Genomic DNA, 19,537 nt, shown 5'->3' on the forward strand with positions numbered 1-19,537 from the left:
TATCATACATAATGTTATCTCAAGAGAAAACATTGAAAGAGTGGAAGTTCTCAGAAATGTTGTTTTTAATGGATCAAACTAATGGTTATTTCACCAGCACATTTGACACAGATTTCAGATAGTGGTGGAAAAAAAGAGAGAGTTGATCAAATGAAGTCAACATCCCATATGATCTGTTCAGATTTGCTTCTGAGTTTATAAGCCTTTAATTTTCAAAGTCTCATCCTATTCGATTTTCATCCGCTGAACTGAGGTTAAGGAGGGTTTTTTGACACAGAAACTGAAGTGCGTGACCAGTTGTCTTATTTGCTTAACCAAATGTATGTGACCCTTGCCCTAATGAGCTGGACGTGGCATCAATAATCATCCAGTGCTGCCATGTAATGAGGTACATGTGTTTAAGGTTCACCTCAAAACATATGCCATCCACTTCAAACAGGAGGTCACATTTCAGTAGGATGTTGTTCCACTTCACTGGGAAGATCTCAATTGCATAATCCTTGCATCAAATCCTTGCATCCTCTCTCCTCCAATTGGTTTTGAGATGGAGGCGAGTAGAGGACAGAGGACATGAGGAGGATGCAATTGAGATCATCCCAGAGTGTGTAGCAGGCTGTCAGTCACCAGGTGGTGTATGTGTTAATTCACTGCAGTCAACAGAGGGCAGCATATAGGTATGTAGAAATCATACATTTGCCTTGGATTTGACTGACCAAATTGAGAACCTGGCTGTTATGCCTTCTATTACCCAGTTTCAAATAGACTCCAAGCCGGTTGTAATTCCAAACTTCCAATACACTAGTAAACCTAACATAAGGACTGTAGATCTGAAGTCCTGTGGTCACTGATGGACTTACCATTAGGCAGAAAAGGCAATTACCTCAGGCCTCACATCATCAAGGGGCCTCATGAGCAGAACATAATAAAAATAATAGAATAAAAAATAATAATAGTTTAACCACTTGAGGCCCTCCCATGCTCCGCATGAGGCATAATACATAAACAGTAAATAAAAATCCCCATTAACATCCGTCTGTTTAAGCTAGAGATTTCTGCTAGAGATATCTGTCGGCCTTCCGCATCTGCTGTTGAAGGTGTCTAAGCTACAGCAGTGTTTGTCAAACCAGGAGACATCTAAAAAAAAAAATGATCTTCTCACGAAGACGCCCATTGTGTGTATACGGTTTGGAAAGATGAGTCTCTCACGAACACGATGATGTTCTCCGTTTTGATCTACGACTCCCACAAGTGTCACAGGACTGGACTGAATGTAACCCAATACCGGGCCAAAAATGTTCTGGAAATAAATAGGGCATTTTCACGTAAAGGTATATGGGTAATTCCACTGTAAAAATTACATATTTATTCTCCTGAGCTGTCTTATATATCTCTCAGATATAGGACAGACACTTCAAAATCTACTTCCTTTTGATTACATTTTTGACTTTGTTTTTCCATGAATCTGTTAATCAATGCATTTCAATAGGCTAATATAGCAGTAAGGCTACATAATTTATTTAAAAAATGACCTAAAATTCCAAATCAAATAGCTAAATGATCCTTGGTATGACCATCCTAAAACAATTCCATATGTTAGCTTAGTAGAAACCCAGCCCCGGGCTCTTAAACTCTAGGGCAGTGGTATTCAAAGTCGGGGTCGAGACCCCTAGTGGAATCGTGGGGGAATTGCAGTGGGATCGCCAAAATTAAGAGTACTATTGTTTGGGACAATATACGTTTTGAGAAAGATAATGAGAAAATTTGAATTTTATTGACTAGATGTCTTTATTGGTTTCTTTTAATTTTGATAAGAGATTAAAATGTAATGAAAGGTTAGTTGTTGATGTAAAAATCTAAATGTACAGATTTGAAGGTTGTGTCATTAGATTTGGGTTGGGGTGTGGTCGCGAGAAATTCTTAGGTAAAAAATGGTGTTCCCAGAAATTCTGGTGAAAAAAATGGGGCCCACGCTGAAAGACTTTGAATACCACTGCTCTATGGGGATAAAGTAAGCATTTCTTTAGTCATTGTCGTCGTGGCAGTGGCAGAGGAGCTGTACAGTATGTGTAGCCCATGTATCTGATGCTGTCTAGCAAAAAAAATAGTATGGTATATCACTCTTTTTGGCCAGAGAGCATCAGATACACGGGCTACATATAGTAAGTGTGAGGGGCGTTGTTTCGCTCACTCGGATACCCTCTCCAGTGAGGAACGTTGGAGGGTGCACAGTGCACTGTTCGGATGCTGGAATTATTTTGGAAGTACTGATTCTTTTTGAAGTGATTTGTTTGACACTGAAAACATAATAACTGGTTGTGTTCATGGCACATTAAAAGGGAATACATTTTACAGTTAAATGACGTCTTTAATATAAAACCCAGAAAAAAGGTGGTCGCTTACTTTCTTTGCTTCTCTGTAATGTATTCTTCACAGCCCAGAGCTACAGCTACCTCCTGTGGAGGAAGCAAAATGAGTTCAGAGGTGGAAAAGAACATCTTCAAATACAGCTGAATATCCTTTTCAACGCATCATGTTTTAAAGTGTCTATGATAAGTGGTAGGCCATGGCTAAGCCAACTTGCAGTTGGACAGTTTTTACTTCAGATGTAGGATCGTAATTTGAGCCAGTTTGCTACAGCTGGAAAATAATCCTGCAGCAACTGCAGCAAAAGGAAATGTGAATTATAATTAATTGCATTTACAATTACATTATTTGGTGGGGTTGCTACATTTTTTATTAGGGCAATTCAAGTCTGACATTTTAAAGTGGAAATTACAAACTTTAGAAGCCTTTTTAAACCTTGAATATACTAAAAATATACTCAAAATTATAATCTGCGTTATCCCCAAAAGTAAGTATTTATCATGAGAAGGCCAAGTTTAGAGGGACGGACAGGTCTTGGTAGATTTGCAGTGGTCTGATACTCCTTCCATTTCAATATTATCGCTTGCACAGTGCTCCTTGGGATGTTTAAAGCTTGGGAAATCTTTTTGTATCAAAATCCGGCTTTAAACTTCATCACAACAGTATCTCGGACCTGCCTGGTGTGTTCCTTGTTCTTCATGATGCTCTCTGCGCTTTTAACGGACCTCTGAGACTATCACAGTGCAGGTGCATTTATACGGAGACTTGATTACACACAGGTGGATTGTATTTATCATCATTAGTCATTTAGGTCAACATTGGATCATTCAGAGATCCTCACTGAACTTCTGGAGAGAGTTTGCTGCACTGAAAGTAAAGGGGCCAAATAATTTTGCACGCCCAATTTTTCAGTTATTGATTTGTTAAAAAATATCCAATAAATGTCGTTCCACTTCATGATTGTGTCCCACTTGTTGTTGATTCTTCACAAAAAAATACAGTTTTATATCTTTATGTTTGAAGCCTGAAATGTGGCAAAAGGTCGCAAAGTTCAAGGGGGCCGAATACTTTCGCAAGGCACTGTATCTGCACAAACACTGGCTAACAAGTTGAATCAGTAATACAAAATTGGGTTTAATTATTTATTTACTAAATACCTAACTAATCATACAGAATTACAGATACACATAATTAAATCATAACTTGATTACAAATTACGTCATAAAGGAAAACGTCCCTAGCGGGCGGAACAGATATGACAGCTTGTTACACAAAAGAAAAGGGTCTGGGTTTGAGTGAAAGAGCGGGAAGACTGAGGAACAAAGGGCGAAGCTGTGCTATTGTAAATACAGTATCTTATGCATTCTAAATTACCGCCCATTTGGAAAAGGAAAATGCAATGAATATTTACTCTGAGCTGCGCTTCGGTAGGTTGGGGGTAGATGGAAGGCCGTGTTGCCCAACCGAGTCCTTCGTCCTTTGAAGAATGTCTCTGCTGATAAATTGAATACGTTTTTGTAATGTCATTGTGTGGTAGACGGGGTACTCTGTTCCTTCCTAACCCTTGTTTGTAGCGGCTGTTGCTAACTCAACGGCTAGGAGGTATCACTTCTGTAGTGAATAAGAGTTCAAAGTGCATACCATTCGCAACCAAAGCTCACGCTGATGTTGGCTTCATTCTGTAGTTATTATCTGAACCATTCTGACATCGGACAATCATCCTCACATCCTCGGAACAGGAGGTTATATTGTCGTCAAGGGCTTGTATAGGAAGGGAGAGGAGGGCGTGTTTGAAAAGTTTTATAACCCATGTCCTTTTACAGGGGCGGGCCACTGATTGAGCAGAGCCCTATCTTATGAAAACCCAAATCTCACATTTTAGAAGCTAAAATCACACTTCATCCCATCACGAATAATTTCATATTCAAACATTTAAATTGAACAACAATTCCATGTGAATCCGATAACTCTGATGTGTAGACTTTCCACTGTAGAGTTTATGTCATCTTATCATTGATGAGAATGTCTCAGATGACAATCGAACAGACATCATATTCATTAAGTACCACCGCATATGTTCAATTAGTCGCATTACCGGAATATAGTTCATTTTCCCCACCTTCTGATGTTCCCAGAATCTCTATGTTAACTAAGGATTTTGCAAATGTAAAAAGGGGGGAAGAGGTATTTATGACTGTCATAAACCTAACCCCAGGCCAATGTCATGACTGCTGCAAAGAAAGTTCCAACCACCATGTCTTTGTGAGATTCAGAGTAGGTGAACGGATGATCTGGGTTGTGCTTAGTGGGACTATTATTTGTTTTTCAACATGACCCAACACAACTCCAGGCTGTGTAAGGGCTATTTGACGAAGGAGATTGATGGAGTGCTGCATCAGATGAACTGGCCTCCACAATCACCCGACCTCAACCCAATTGAGATGGTTTGGGATGAGTTGAACCGTAGAGTGAAGGAAAAGCAGCCAACAAGTGCCCAGCATATGTGGGAACTCCTTCATGACTGTTGGAAAAGCATTCCAGGTGAAGCTGGTTGAGAGAATGCCAAGAGCATGCAAAGCAGTCATCAAGGCAAAGGGTGGCTACTTTGAAGAATCTGTTTAACACTTTTTTGGTTACTACATGATTTCATATGTGTTATTTCATAGTTTTGATGTCTTCACTATTATTCTACAATGTAGAAAATAGTAAAACAATAAAGAAAATGAGCGAGTAGGTGTGTACAAACTTTTGCCTGGTACTGTATATTCGAACAAAGCACACCATCACAAATAGGGTTTCACCATTTATTGAGCATGGAGACAAATAGCAAAGGTATGTCAGGCAGTATTTGAAGTATCTAAATATGGTGCAACCTACCAATCAAAATACAGTGTCTTCGGAAAGTATCCAGACCTTTTTCCACATTTTGTTACGTTACAGCCTTTTCTAAAATGGATTAAATAAATGAAAATTCCTCAGCAAAATACACACAATACCCCATAATGACAAAGGGAAAACAGGTTTTTAGAATTCTTGCAAATTACTTCAACATGAAAAAAATATTATTATATTACTTATTTACATAAGTATTCAAACCCTTTGCTATGAGATTCGAAATTGAACTCCGGTGCATCCTGTTTCCATTGAACATGCTTGAGATGTTTTTACAACTTGATTTGAGTCCACCTGTGTTAAATTTAATTGATTGGATATGATTTGGAAAGGCACACACCTGTCTATATAAGGTCCCACAATTGACAGTGCATGTCAGAGGAATAATCAAGCCATGAGATCTGGGGAAGGGTAACAAAAATTGTCAGCACCCATTGAATGTCCCCAAGAACACAGTGGCCTCATCATTCTTAAATGGAAGACGTTTGGCCAAACTGAGCAACCGGGGGAGAAGGGCCTTGGTCAGGGAGGTGACCAAGAACCCCATGGTCACTCTGACAGAGCTCTAGAGTTCCTCTGTGGAGATGGGAGAACATTCCAGAAGGACAACCATCTCTGCAGCACTCCACTAATCAGGTCTTTATGGTATAGTGAGCAAACGGAAGCCACTCCTCAAGAAAAGGCACATGACATCCCACTTGGAGTTTTCCAAGTGACCATGAGAAACAAGATTCTCTGATCTGAAGGAAACAAGATTGAACTCTTTGGCCTGAATGCTAAGCATCACGTCTGGAGGAAACCTGGCACCATTCCTACAGTGAAGCATGGTGGTGGCAGCATCATTCTGTGGGGATATTGTTCAGTGGCAGGGACTGGGAGACTAGTCAGGATCGAGTTAATGATGAACAGAGCAAAGTAAAGATAGTTCCTTGATAAAAACCTGCTCCAGAGCGCTCAGGACCTCAGACCGGGTTAAAGGTTCACCTTCCAACAGGAGAACGACCCTAAGCACAAGAAAATGCAGGAGTGGCTTCGGGACAAGTCTCTGAATGTCCTTGAGTGGCCCAGTCAGAGCCCGGACTTGAACCCGATCTAACATCTCTGAAGAGACCTGAAAATAGCTGTGCAGCAACGCTCCCCATCCAATCTGGCAAAGCTTGAGAGGTTATACAGAGAAGAATGGGAGAAACTCCCAAAGTATAGGTGTGCCAAGCTTGTAGCGTCATACCCAAGACGACTTGAGGCTGTAATCGCTGCCTAAGGTGATTCAACAAAGTACTGAGTAAAGGGTCTTACAAATTATGTAAATGTAATATTTCAGTTTTCTTTATTTTATAAATGAGCAAAAATGTCTGACAAACAGCTTTTGCTTTGTCATTATGCAGTATTGTGTGTAGATTGATGAGAATATTTTTTTTAATCAATTTTAGGAAAAGGCTGTAACCTAGCAAAATGTGGAAAAAGTCAAGGGGTCTGAATACTTTCCGAAGGCACTGTATATCAAGTGCCGTGGAGGGCACAATCTTACAACGTCACAGTCCAGAAATTCCAAAATCCTGGGCTTCTCTCTAGAAGCATTTCTGTGCCCAGGCCCCATAGGCGTATCAAAAGAATCCTTCCCTAGTCACCAATGTAGCTGACCGATGTAGATTGAGACAAGTACCTTAGCAGAATGCAATATAAAGCCTGTGTGGTTCAGAGACGAGAACTTTACCATCTATGGCAAAAGCCTGGGCTCCTGACGGGGACAATAGAATTCTCACCACTGCATGTTACAATAGTAAAATTATCTGTTTGTCACCTGTCAAACTGATTATATATTGAATTTAGTCTGTGGCGCACTTAGTGATTTGGAGGCAGAGGCCAGTCTGAAACAAACAGGAACATTCTCACTATGTCTGTTATGTCAATTTTTTTTATAGGTTTTATATTAATAAGGCGTCCCGCTAGCCAGACAACTTCCGGAGGAACTGGAGGGCGTGCAATTCAAGTAAATAATCATACAAATCATGGGTATTAAACATTTAAACATTTAGGTACATACAAGTACCTTATATCAGTTAAAAGCTTAAATTATTGTTAATCTAACTACACAGTAGGCTTTACAGCGAAATCATGCCATGCGATTGTTTGAGAACGCGCCCCACATCAAAATATTTTTCCACCGGCACAGGTTTCAGAAATTCACAAATAGCAATTAAATATTCACTTACTTTTTGAAAATCTTCCTCCGATTTGTCATCCAAAGGGTCCCAGATACCACAAGTAGTGTCGTTTTGTTAGATAAAATCCTTGTTTATATCCCGAAAAGCCCGTTAAGTTGGTGCCATCGATTTGAGAAATCCCCTCGTTCAACATGCAGAGAAAGGAATCCAAAAAGCTACCGCTAAACTTTGTTAAAACAAATACGTTTCTATTTAATCCTCCTGAACTATAATATTTAATACAGAAATAACTATGTTCAATAGGAAAATTATATTAGCAGGTGTGTGGCCTCTTTGTCACGCGCGCATACACAAATTTCTAAGTCTGTGTCCCTGTAGTAAAACTCATATTTCTTACTCGTTTTGGAAGAAACAAGCCTGAAACCTTGAACAAGACTACTGACACCCGTGGAAGCAATAGGAATTGCATACTGGGAGCTAGATTACATTTTTCCCCTATACGTTCCATTAGAAGCGCATGGGGTCTCAAAAAAAAAATTCTGGTTGTTTTTTCTTTTGATTTTCTCCTTCCATATCTATTGTGTTATAGTCTCCTACATTATTTTACAATTTCTACAAACTTCAGAGGGCTTTCTTTCCAATGGTACGAATTATATGCATATCCTGGCTTCAGGGCCTAAGCAACAGGCAGTTTACTTTGGGCACGTCAGTCAGGCGGAAATTGAGAAAAATAGACTTTTAACTGTCCATCCAAAATACGTCCATCCAAAATACTGCCAGCATTCCGAACAGTGCACTGTGCAACCTCAAACTTTCCTCACCGGAGACAGCGTCCGAGCTAGCAAGACAAAGCCTCTCTATCTTACTATATGTAGCCTATGTATCTGATGCTGTCTGGCCAAAAAGAGTATGACATGCCATACTATTTTTGGCCAGACAGCATCAGACAGATGGACTACATATTCTGTACATGTCCTCTGCCACTGCCAAGACGACGATGCTACTGCCACGACGACGAACATCCTACTCCAACTATTGACAGGGATAATGTGGCATTTCTTATTTTGTCAGTATGAGTGAAATGAGTGGGTCCTTCATTCATTAAAATCTTACAGATTTTTGTAGTCTTAAATTATTACTTGGAATACACTGATAGCTAAACCACTTCTTGTCCCAGAATGACATGCTAGCTAGTGATATCTGCTCCTGCTAGCTAACAACATACCTACTTGTTGTAATTAGCTAGCAAGCTAGCTACATTACTAAAGTTGCTGCGTTCTACATTGGGAGTCATTTTACAGCTTGCATTGATTGTTATCGCGGTTCTATAACTAAGTAGTTAGCTTGATTACAAATAAAATAAAAATAATTTACCAGAGTGGTATACTACAAAGCAGGTTCAATGAGTTAACCAGTGAACTATGATAAACCATCCAAAATAACCATATGTTTTCTGTTTCATTAAGAATGCAGATCTCTCTCTCAAGCTGTCATCAACTGTCTACTACCTTAGGTATGGATAATGTGATTGGCAGAAGTGATCAGCAGAGATAGTACCATGGATAGTACACATGTTTTGATTGCTTTACAGTTCAGTCCTCAGCAGCGTTTGCCTGTCCAGCTAGCGAACGTAAAAAAAAATGTTGGTGGGGGGGTTTATGTACAAGAATTGACATTGCCAACAAACGTAGATGTGTTCCGAAGAAATAAATAAACACAATATGTAAAAACTAGCTCCTCCCTCGGCAGAGATCGATCATCTCGAACAAATAAAGCAACTAGCTTGCTACGGCCCACCGCCTAGTTACTTCCTGGATCTGAACAGCTATTTTCCTGCACACTGTCAAAGGGTGTCTTCTTTGTCTTCTTCTTCTGTGGTGTTTTAGGGTGGACTACACTGGAAACGGTGTTTTGCCGACCGTCTCCGGAATGTTGGAAATAAAAAAGGGGGGAAGTCCAAACGGAAAAGGGAAATAAACTAAAACGTTTAATCCATTCAAACATGCACCCACAGCAATGGACTGCGGTGTCTCCTAAGCAACAGAACATCTAAAACATTGTTTAACTTTTTTTGCTGCCACTGCACAGGAGACAAGCTGAATAGCTCTTATCCTAGCAATCTCTGCCTCCTTCACCCTTACAGGACATTCTGGGAACTCATGTGCACGCTTCCCACCACAATTGGGACATTCCACGTCATCATCTTCGGCAACAAAATAATTGCTCAAGTCATGCTCTTTGTAAACAATTGACACATAACCAAATGCTTTGCAGTTGGAACACTGCAGTAACCTACTCTTACGCTTACTAGACGGTGTTTTAACTGTGATTTTAGCTCTCTTTATCTGTCTTTAAGCCACTGTAGTCCATCCAGTATTCTCATCACCTTCATCCTCACTCTCATCTTTTCTAGCGCCTGGCCATCAGATTCAAACACGGCATCCGCTTCCGCCATTCTCTCCCTGTGAATCCTCAGTACCTCCCACTGAGGTACACTATATGTACAAAAGTATGTGGACACCCCTTAAAATTTGTGGATTCAGCTATTTCAGCCACACCTGTTACTGACAGGTGTATAAGCCATGCAATCTCCAAACATTGACAGTAGAATTTCCTTACAGAAGAGCTCAGTGACTTTCAACGTCATAGGATGCCACCTTTCCAACAAGTCAGTTGGTCAAATGTCTGCCCTGCTAGAGCTGCCCCGGGCAACTGTAAGTGCTGTTTTAGTGATGTGGAAAGAGCTAGGAGTAACAGCCACGAAGTGGTATGCCTCACAAGCTCACAGAACCGGACTGCCGAGTGTTGAAGCATGTAGCGCGTAAAAATTGTCTGTCCTCAGTTGCAACACTCACTGCCAAGTTCCAAACTGCCTCTGGAAGCAACATCAGCACAAGAACCGTTTGGTGAAGCTTCATGATGGCCGAGCCATGGTTTCCATGGCCGAGCGGCCATACACAAGCATAAGATCACCATACGCAATGCTAAGCGTCGGCCCCTACCTGCCTGAACGCACAGTGCCAACTATAACATTTGGTGGAGGATGAATAATAGTCTGGGGCTGTTTTTCATAGTTTGGGCTAGACCCCTTAGTTCCAGTGAAAGGAAATCTTAACACTACAGCATAAAATGATGTTCTAGACGATTCTGTGCTTCCAACTTTCTGGCAGCAGTTTGGGGAAGGCCCTTTCCTGTTTCAGCATGACAATGCCCCCGTGCACAAAGCGAGGTCCATACAGAAAAAAGTTTGTTGAGAGCGGTGTGGAAGAACTTGACTGGCCTGCACAGAGCTCTGACCTCAACCCCATTGAACGCCTTTGGGATAAATTGGAGCGCCAACTGCGAGCCAGACCTAATCTCCCAACATCAGTGCCCGACCTCACCAATGCTCTTGTGGCTGAATGTAAGTCCCTGCAGCAATGTTCCAACATCTAGGGGAAAGCCTTCCCAGAGGAGTGGAGGCTGTTATAACAGCAAAGGGGGGACCAACTCCATATTAATGCACATGATTATGGAATGAGATGCTCGATGAGCAGGTGTCCACATACTTTTGGTCATGTAGTGTATGTTCAGGATAAGGGGACTGAGAAACACTCTCAACGAATCATTCAAAGGGTCTTCTAACAAGTGCACAATGTTATTGATTGGTGTGCCTCAAGAAAGCTAAGGTAACTGAGCTAAATGACTTCCATCATCATGAAGTGCTTTGAGAGACTAGTCAAGGATCATATCACCTCCACCCTACCTGACACCCTAGACCCACTCCAATTGAATTACCGCCCCAATAGGTCCACAGACGACGCAATCGCAATCATACTGCACACTGCCCTAACCCATCTGGACAAGAGGAATACCTATGTAAGAATGATGTTCATCGACTACAGCTCAGCATTTAACACCATAGTACCCTCCAAACCTTCATTAAGCTCGAGACCCAGGGTCTCGACCCCGCCCTGTGCAACTGGGTCCTGGACTTTCTGACGGGACGCCCCCAGGTGGTGAGTGTAGGAAACAACATCTCCACCCCGCTGATCCTCAACACTGGGGCCCCACAAGGGTGCGTTCTCAGCCCTCTCCTGTACTCCCTGTTCACCCATGACTGCGTGGCCATGCACGCCTCAAACTCAATCATTAAGTTTGCAGACGACACTACAGTGGTAGGCTTGATTACCAACAACGACGACATGGCCTACAGGGAGGAGGTGAGGGCCCTCGGAGTGTGGTGTCAGGAAAATAACCTCACACTCTACATCAACAAAACAAAGGAGATGATCGTGGCCAACAGGAAACAGCAGAGGGAGCACCCCCCTATCCACATCGACGGGACAGTAGTGGAGAAGGTGGAAAGTTTTAGGTTCTTCAGCGTACACATCACGGACAAACTGAAATGGTCCACCCACACAGACAGCGTAGTGAAGAAGGTGCAACAGTGCCTCTTCAACCTCAGGAGGCTGAAGAAATTTGGCTTGTCACCAAAAAACACTCACAAACCTTTACAGGTGCACAATTGAGAGCATCCTAGTGGGCTGTATCACCGCCTGGTACGGCAACTGCTCTGCCCACAACCGTAAGGCTCTCCAGAGGGTAGTGAGGTCTGCACAATGCATCACCGGGGGCAAACTACCTGCCCTCCAGGACACCTGCACCACCCGATGTCACAGGAAGGGCAAAAAGATAATCAAGGACACCAACCACCCGAGCCACTGCCTGTTCACCCAGCTATCATCCAGAAGGCGAGGTCAGTACAAGTGCATCAAAGCTGGAACCGAGAGACTGAAAAACAGCTTCTATCTCAAGGCCATCAGACTGTTAAACAGCCATCACTAACATTGAGTGGCTGCTGCCAACATACTGACTCAAATCTCTAGCCATGTAATAATTCAAAATTGAATGTAAGAAATGTATCACTAGTCAACAATGCCACTTTATATAATGTTTACATACCCTACATTACTCATCTCATACTGTGCTCTATATCATCTACTGCATCTTACCTATGCCGTTCGGCCATCGCTCATCCATAATATATGTACATATTATATTCATTACTTTACACTTGTGTAGTTGTTGTGAAATTGTTAGATTACTTGTTAGATATTACTGCATGGTCGGAAATAGAAGGACAAGCATTCCGCTACACTCGCATTAACATCTTCTAACCATGTGTATGTGACCAATACAATTTTATTTGATTTGTGTGGCACTTTGTCTAATATTAATTTATGTTGATTATTGGTTGTGTATTGTTAAATAGGAATACTGAAGCCCTAAATATTTACGGGAGATATTTTGAGATGATTACTGTATATTATGAAGTATTTATCATTGATATCGGCTACTTATCTGTTATGAGGTTTTATGAAACGTACCCGTTGTTTAAACAGATGGTATTGCCCAGGGAATCGATAATAGCCCTTATGATCTCTTATTTATTATTAATCATACATTCAAAATGTGTGCTTACATTTTGTTTGTTTTTACTCGAAGGTTAGTGATTCTCTGTCTTTCTCCCCCTCTCCCTCCCTCACACACACTCACACAAATACACACACATGTAGTTATTGCTGTACAATTAGTGCTACTGAATATGCGCTAAGTTCTTTGGTATATAGGGCTATAGGTCTACATATACTGCATTAATGTCAGCCTACTGTATTGAAAAGACAGGCTGGAAATGTGTTGCGTGCGACGCGCTTCCTCATTTCTGCGCACAGAAATCGGTACATTTTTATTTTCGGTCGTTTACGATTCCACAAAACTAGGAGGGGCTTGATACGGTGGAGGCAGGACTGCTACTGCTTACACTGTGATTGTGTGTACATCCACTTCAACCCGCATGCACTAACGATTGACAGATTTCAGGTAGGATTTAAGCTTTTTTATCGTTCCAATTTGTTTTTAACACTGATGTTTTAGGTTAGTATGTGTCTTTGTATATTTTATTAGGCTAGTATTTATTCACTTGTTTTCACTTAGGCTAGTGTGTTAATTTCATATGTCGTATGAATTGAATGATGGTTGATTTCATTGCACCTGCAAACACGTAGGCTATTTAATATGGGGAAATGGTATTACTTAATTAAACATAATTGCCTATATTGAGTAAATATTTGGACTATAGTTTCCAGGACCTTATCTTGCTAATGAGACATTCAGTCCGTTATCCGAAGGATGTGCGAACTTGTGAGGCAATCCCCTATTGACATTGTATATTCCACAGTCACTGCTGTCATATTTGAATGGTATGTCCTAAACCTATCAATGCTACGGTCATGTTCCCAAAACTAATAGAATTAGGCTACTGTAGCCTAACCTAACATTTCAAGCCACTAACGTTACCCCACCACTACTCTACTACTAGCCTACAGTACATCAAGACAACCATTTCCCAGATGATGAGATTGAGCTGTAACCTAATAAATGTTGTCCATGGGTTATTTAGAGCATCATTGATTAAAATGAGAACCGGGGAAAAAAATGTACATTTTGGGTGTTTTACTTTAGCCTACATGTAGGTACATTGCACGATAACTATAAACGACGAGCCTCCCTCCCCCTCATTGCCCTACATAAGCCAATAGCTTACATTATAAGCCTATGATGCTGAGTGCATGTTGGAAGCAGCAAACTGTTTGCGATTCCTGCTACTCCTGCCTTCTTGTTCATGTAGTTGCAGAGCTGAGTTGTGTCCAGATTTAGTCACAAAAGGCTACGAGTTAGTCCTTCAACCATCGCCAGTGACACTGCATGGTAATACAGCTGCACTGCATTTTAAAGACATCGTAGTAGCAGGTGTCCAAAGGCGCATCCCAAGATATGGTCATAATAGCGGTCCAAATTGACCAGTCAAAGATCGTATTTATATTTTTCTAGACTCATTTGGAGTGGTAAGAGGACACACAATAGCATGCGCCAAATATCATGACATGGTATTCGAGACTACTTGGTCATGCATATGCATAACTTGGTCAGACATCAAATACATTTAAATTTAAAGTGTGATCTTGTGGTCAGCTTTTGTCAACAGACACACTGCTTAATAGTCGATATGCCTAAGGCATTCTGCTCCACAGCAAGCTTACTTGTTAGGTAGCCTATATGTGTACCATTCATTTGAGTCATGTGACAAGTTTTGTGCTAACTGGTATCCTTGGGACATCCTTAACCCTCCCCTAACCTTAACCCTTACCGTAACCATTTGAAAGTTCAACTTTAATGGTGGTAGGGACATCCCAAGGACCTGAACAGCATGGACCCCCATCTGACATGCTGAATTCCAAATTGACCCCTTACCCACAATACATTCCTGTAGATCTGAAAGGATTGCTTACGTGTAATGGCAAGATTTCGACTCAGCCAATCAGATGGCAAGTTGAATAAAGTTTATATGAGCATATCACATTTTGTGTCAAATGAAAGCTAATCTATATTTTTTGGGAAATAAAGGCATAGATATGTTTTTCATCCATTTTCCACCCTAAAGATTAGGAATAAGCAAAGGCTTTGATTGCTGGTCACATATAAAAGGGTTCTTAAAAAAACATATCATTTATATTTAGTTTTGCAGAAAATTTTCTGCTTTCTATAAGTTTGAGATATTGCTTCATTGTCATTCTGTTACCAAAACCCCACATATCTTTAAAATGTTTTCACATTTCTCTTCCTCATGAGGAGGGAGGATTATGTAAATTCACAGAATTAACAAGTTAAGGTAGACCTACTAAGTAGATCATGTTTTTACTGATCATTTTGTTTATGAATTATAAAGTTATTAATACGCATCACTCTGTTATCAAATCGGTAACAGATTGACTGAAAAATAAGTAACAGAATTACTGCAATTGAATTGGCCATAATGGGAAATCATAGTAGTCGCAAACCAGAGTTGCAGTTGAGCACAGTAGAATACAGTCAAAAGTAGAGGTCGGTACATTAGAAATACAGTACAGTAGAGCACATATTAGTAGGCAGTATACTGTAATATACTCTACTGGACACTACTGTGCTCTTCTGTACTGAACTATACTCTATTTTTTTTCTTTACTCTACTCTGTGCTCTGCTGTACTCTACTTGTTGTGCTGTACTGCACTATACTCTACTCCACTATACTGTACAACAGGTATAACCTTAGCGTGAAATGCTTACTTACAAGCCCTTAACCAACAATACAGTTCAAGAAATAGAATTAAGAAATAAATATTTACTAAATAAAGTAAAACATAAAATAAAAAGTAACACAATAAAATAACAACAAGGCTGTATACAGGGGGTATCGGTACCGAGTCAATATGCAGGGGTACAGGTTAGTCAAATTAATTTGTACATGTAGGTAGGGGTAAAGTGACTATGCATAGATAATAAACAGCAAGTAGCAGCAGTGTCAAAACAAAATGTAAATAGTCCGGGTGGCCATTTTATTAATTGTTCGGCAGTCTTGTGGCTTTGGGGTAGAAGCTGTTAAGGAGCCTTTTGGACCTAGACTTGGCGCTCCGGTGCCTCTTGCCGTGCTGTAGCAGAAAGAACAGTCTATTACTTTGGTGACTGGAGCCTTTAACAATGTTTGGGGCCTTCCTCTGGCACCGCCTAGTATATAGGTCCTGGATGGCAGGAAGTTCGGCCCCATTGATATACTGGGCCGTACGCACTACCCTCTAGCGCCTTAGTCAGATGCTGAGTAGTTGCCATACCAGGTGGTGATGCAACCATGCTCTCAATGGAGGAGCTGTAGAACCTTTTGAGGATCCATGCCAAATATTTTCATTCACCTGAAGGGGAAAAGGTGTTGTTGTGCCCTCTTCACGACTGTCTTGGTGTGTTTGGATCATGATAGTTTCGTTGGTGACGTGGAAACCAAGGAACTTGAATCTCTCAACCTGCTCCACTACAGCCATGTTGATGTTAATGGGGGCCTGTTCGGAACTCCTTTTCCTGTAGTCTACGATCAGCTACTTTGTCTTGCTAACATTGAAGGAGAGGTTGTTGTCCTGGCACCACACTGACAGGTTTCTGACCACCTCCCTATAGGCTGTTTCTTCATTGTCGGTGATCAGGCCTACCACTGTTGTGTCGTCGGCAAACTTAATTATAGTGTTGGAGTCGTGCTTTGCCACGCAGCCGTGGGTGAACAGGGAGTACAGGAGGGGACTTAACACACACCCATGAGGGGCACCAGTGTTGCGGATCAGTGTGGCAGATGTGTTGTTGCCTACCCTTACCACCTGGGGGTGGCCTGTCAGGAAGACCAGTTGCAGAGAGAGGTGTTTAGTCCCAGGCTCCTTAGCTTAGTGAGTACTATGCTGTTGAACGCTGAGCTGTAGTCAATGAACACCATTCTCAAATACATGTTTATTTTGTCCAGGTGGGAAAGGGGAGTGTGATTGCATCATCTGTGGATCTGTTGGGGGGGGGGTATGTGAATTGGAGTGAGTCATGACCAGCCTTTCAAAGCACTTAATGGATACCAACGTGCGTGCTACGGGTGGTAGTCATTTAAGCAGGTTACTTTCGCTTTCTTGGGCACAAGGACTATGGTGGTCTGCTTGAAACCCACGACCTTGTGAATGTTCACCTGTTTTAAAGGTCTCGCTCACATCGGCTCCAGAGAGCGTGATCACACAGCCGCCCGGAACAGCTCGCGCTCTCATGCATGCTTCAGTGTTGCTTGCCTCGAAGCGAGCGTATAAGGCATCTAGCTCATCTGGTAGGTTCCTGTCACTAGGCAGCTCACTGTTGGGTTTCGCTTTGTAGTCCGTAATGCAAGCCCTGCCACATCCGACGAGCGTCAGAGCCAGTGTAGTAGGATTCAGTCTTAGTCCTGTATTGATGCTTTGCCTGTTTGATGGTTCTTCTGAGGGCATAGCGGGATTTGTTATAAGCATCCAGATTAGTGTCCCACTCATTGAAAGCGGTAGCTTTAGCATTTATCTCGGTGCGGATGTTGCCTATAATCCATGGCTTCTGGTTGGGATATGCACGCACAGACACCAGCTGTTATTGTACTGAACTATAATCTACTCTTTTTTTTACTGCACTTTACTGAGCTGTACTGTACTAGACTGTACTGTACTGTGCTCTACTGTGCTGTACTGTGATGTGATGTTAAAACTTGAGAAAAATGGATGTCGATAATTGATACCGATTTTGTCCTATCTGAACCAACCAAATTTGCTCTTGTTTGGGGGCTGAACTCATTAGAATAATAGCCAGTGTGTGGAATAATATACAAACATGGAAAGGAGAATATTACAAATTTCTACCTTTTTGTCTACATATTCAGGATGCATCACCATGAAGAGAATGACATTCATAACCATGCATTTCTGTATAGTACAGATCATTGACCCATGATGTCATTCTGTTACCATCATTCTGTTACCGGGTGTTGAGCCACTTCACTTACTGTAGTTCAATAACCAAAACATATTTTTCTGCAGACATCTTTGAATCTGAATGCGGAGTAGATATTTAAGAGTTTTTGGAGAATGTGGTCACATAAAAAAACTGATGGAGATTTTATTGTCATTTTGTTACCTTTGCATCTGCAATGTTCCTCAAGTAGATGCGTTTCAGGAAAATGTTCAGTGGCAATTTTTAAAAGTAGACTTCTGCATATCGGTGAATGGTTTATCAATCACTGGTTTTTGGTTGGCAATGGTTTTTAAATCAAAAAGTGAGTCTCAATGTCAATCTGTTAACGTGGAATTATATTGCCCTTTCAAACTCTTTCAGAGCTTCATTTAAAAAAAATAATAATAATAATTATCCAGAATTTCATGATATCCAATTGGTAGTTACAGTCTTGTCGCATCGCTGCAACTCCCGTATGGACTCGGGAAAGGTGAAGGTCGAGAGCCATGCGTCCTCCAAAACAAGACCCTACAGTATTTCTGCAAAGCTGTCATCAAGACAAAGGGTGGCTACTTTGAAGAATGTCAAATATAAATATATTTTGATTTGTTGATTCCATATGTGTTATTTCATAGTTTTAATATCTTCACTATTATTCTACAATATAGAACAAATAAATAAAAACACTGGAATGACTAGGTGGGTCCAAATGTTTGACTGCTACTGTGTGTGTAATATACAGTGTATATATATATATATTTTATTATTTATTTTGCTCAGAAAACTTAATTCAGCCCGCAGGCCACCAGTTGGGGCACCCTGCACTAGAGACTGTGTGCCAAAATCAGACTTAAAGTGCACTGTAGGACTTTGCATAAAGTAATCATATTTGAATGACATGTACTGTTTGAAGAACAGGATAGTAAAGGCAAGCGAATGTAAAAAAAAAACTGGATCATGCTTAACACCCCAGCCATCCCACAATCTAAGCTTGATGCCCTCAATCTCACACAAATTATGATTGAACCTACCAGGTACCACCCCAAAGCCGTAAACACGGGCAGCCTCATAGATATCATCCTAACCAACTTGCCCTCTAAATACACCTCTGCTGTTTTCAACCAAGATCTCAGCGATCACTGCCTCATTGCCTGCATCCGTAATGGGTCAGCGGTCAAACGACCTCCACACTTCACTGTCAAACGCAACCTGAAACACTTCAGCAAGCCGGCCTTTCTAGTCAACCTGGCCGGGGTATCCTGGAAGGATATTGATCTCATCCCGTCAGTAGAGGATGCCTGGCTATTTTTTTTTTAAATGCCTTCCTCACCATCTTAAATAAGCATGCCCCATTCAAGAAATGTAGAACCAGGAACAGATATAGCCCTTGGTTCTCTCCGGACTTGACTGCCCTTAACCAACACAAAAACATCCTATGGCGTTCTGTATTAGCATCTAACAGCCCCCGTGATATGCAACTTTTCAGGGAAGCTAGAAACCAATATACACAGGTAGTTAGAAAAGCCAAGGCTAGCTTTTTCAAGCTCAAAAAACTCAAAAAACTTCTGGGACACTGTAAAGTCCATGGAGAATAAGAACACCTCCTCCCAGCTGCCCACTGCACTGAGGATAGGAAACACTGTCACCACCGACAAATCCACTATAATTGAGAATTTCAACAAGCATTTTTCTACGGCTGGTTATGCTTTCCACCTGGCTACCCCTACCCCGGTCAACAGCACTGCGCCCCCCACAGCAACTCGCTCAA

General features: G+C 41.4%; 1 protein-coding gene across 1 annotated transcript in view; it reads left to right on the top strand.

The window, feature by feature from the left end:
- The first annotated feature begins 12,951 nt into the window (after positions 1-12,951).
- The window catches only part of tln2b (talin 2b), a 144,930-nt gene continuing 138,344 nt past the window's right edge, over positions 12,952-19,537 (top strand). Inside the window, exon 1 of the mRNA XM_036954991.2 lies at positions 12,952-13,283. The gene's annotated coding sequence lies outside the window, so the exon portion shown is untranslated. The remainder of the gene's footprint in view (positions 13,284-19,537) is intronic.

The sequence above is a fragment of the Oncorhynchus mykiss genome, chromosome 2 (genome assembly GCF_057628025.1).
Source record: "Oncorhynchus mykiss isolate SJ-2025 chromosome 2, ASM5762802v1, whole genome shotgun sequence".
NCBI classification, from domain to species: Eukaryota; Metazoa; Chordata; class Actinopteri; order Salmoniformes; family Salmonidae; genus Oncorhynchus; species Oncorhynchus mykiss.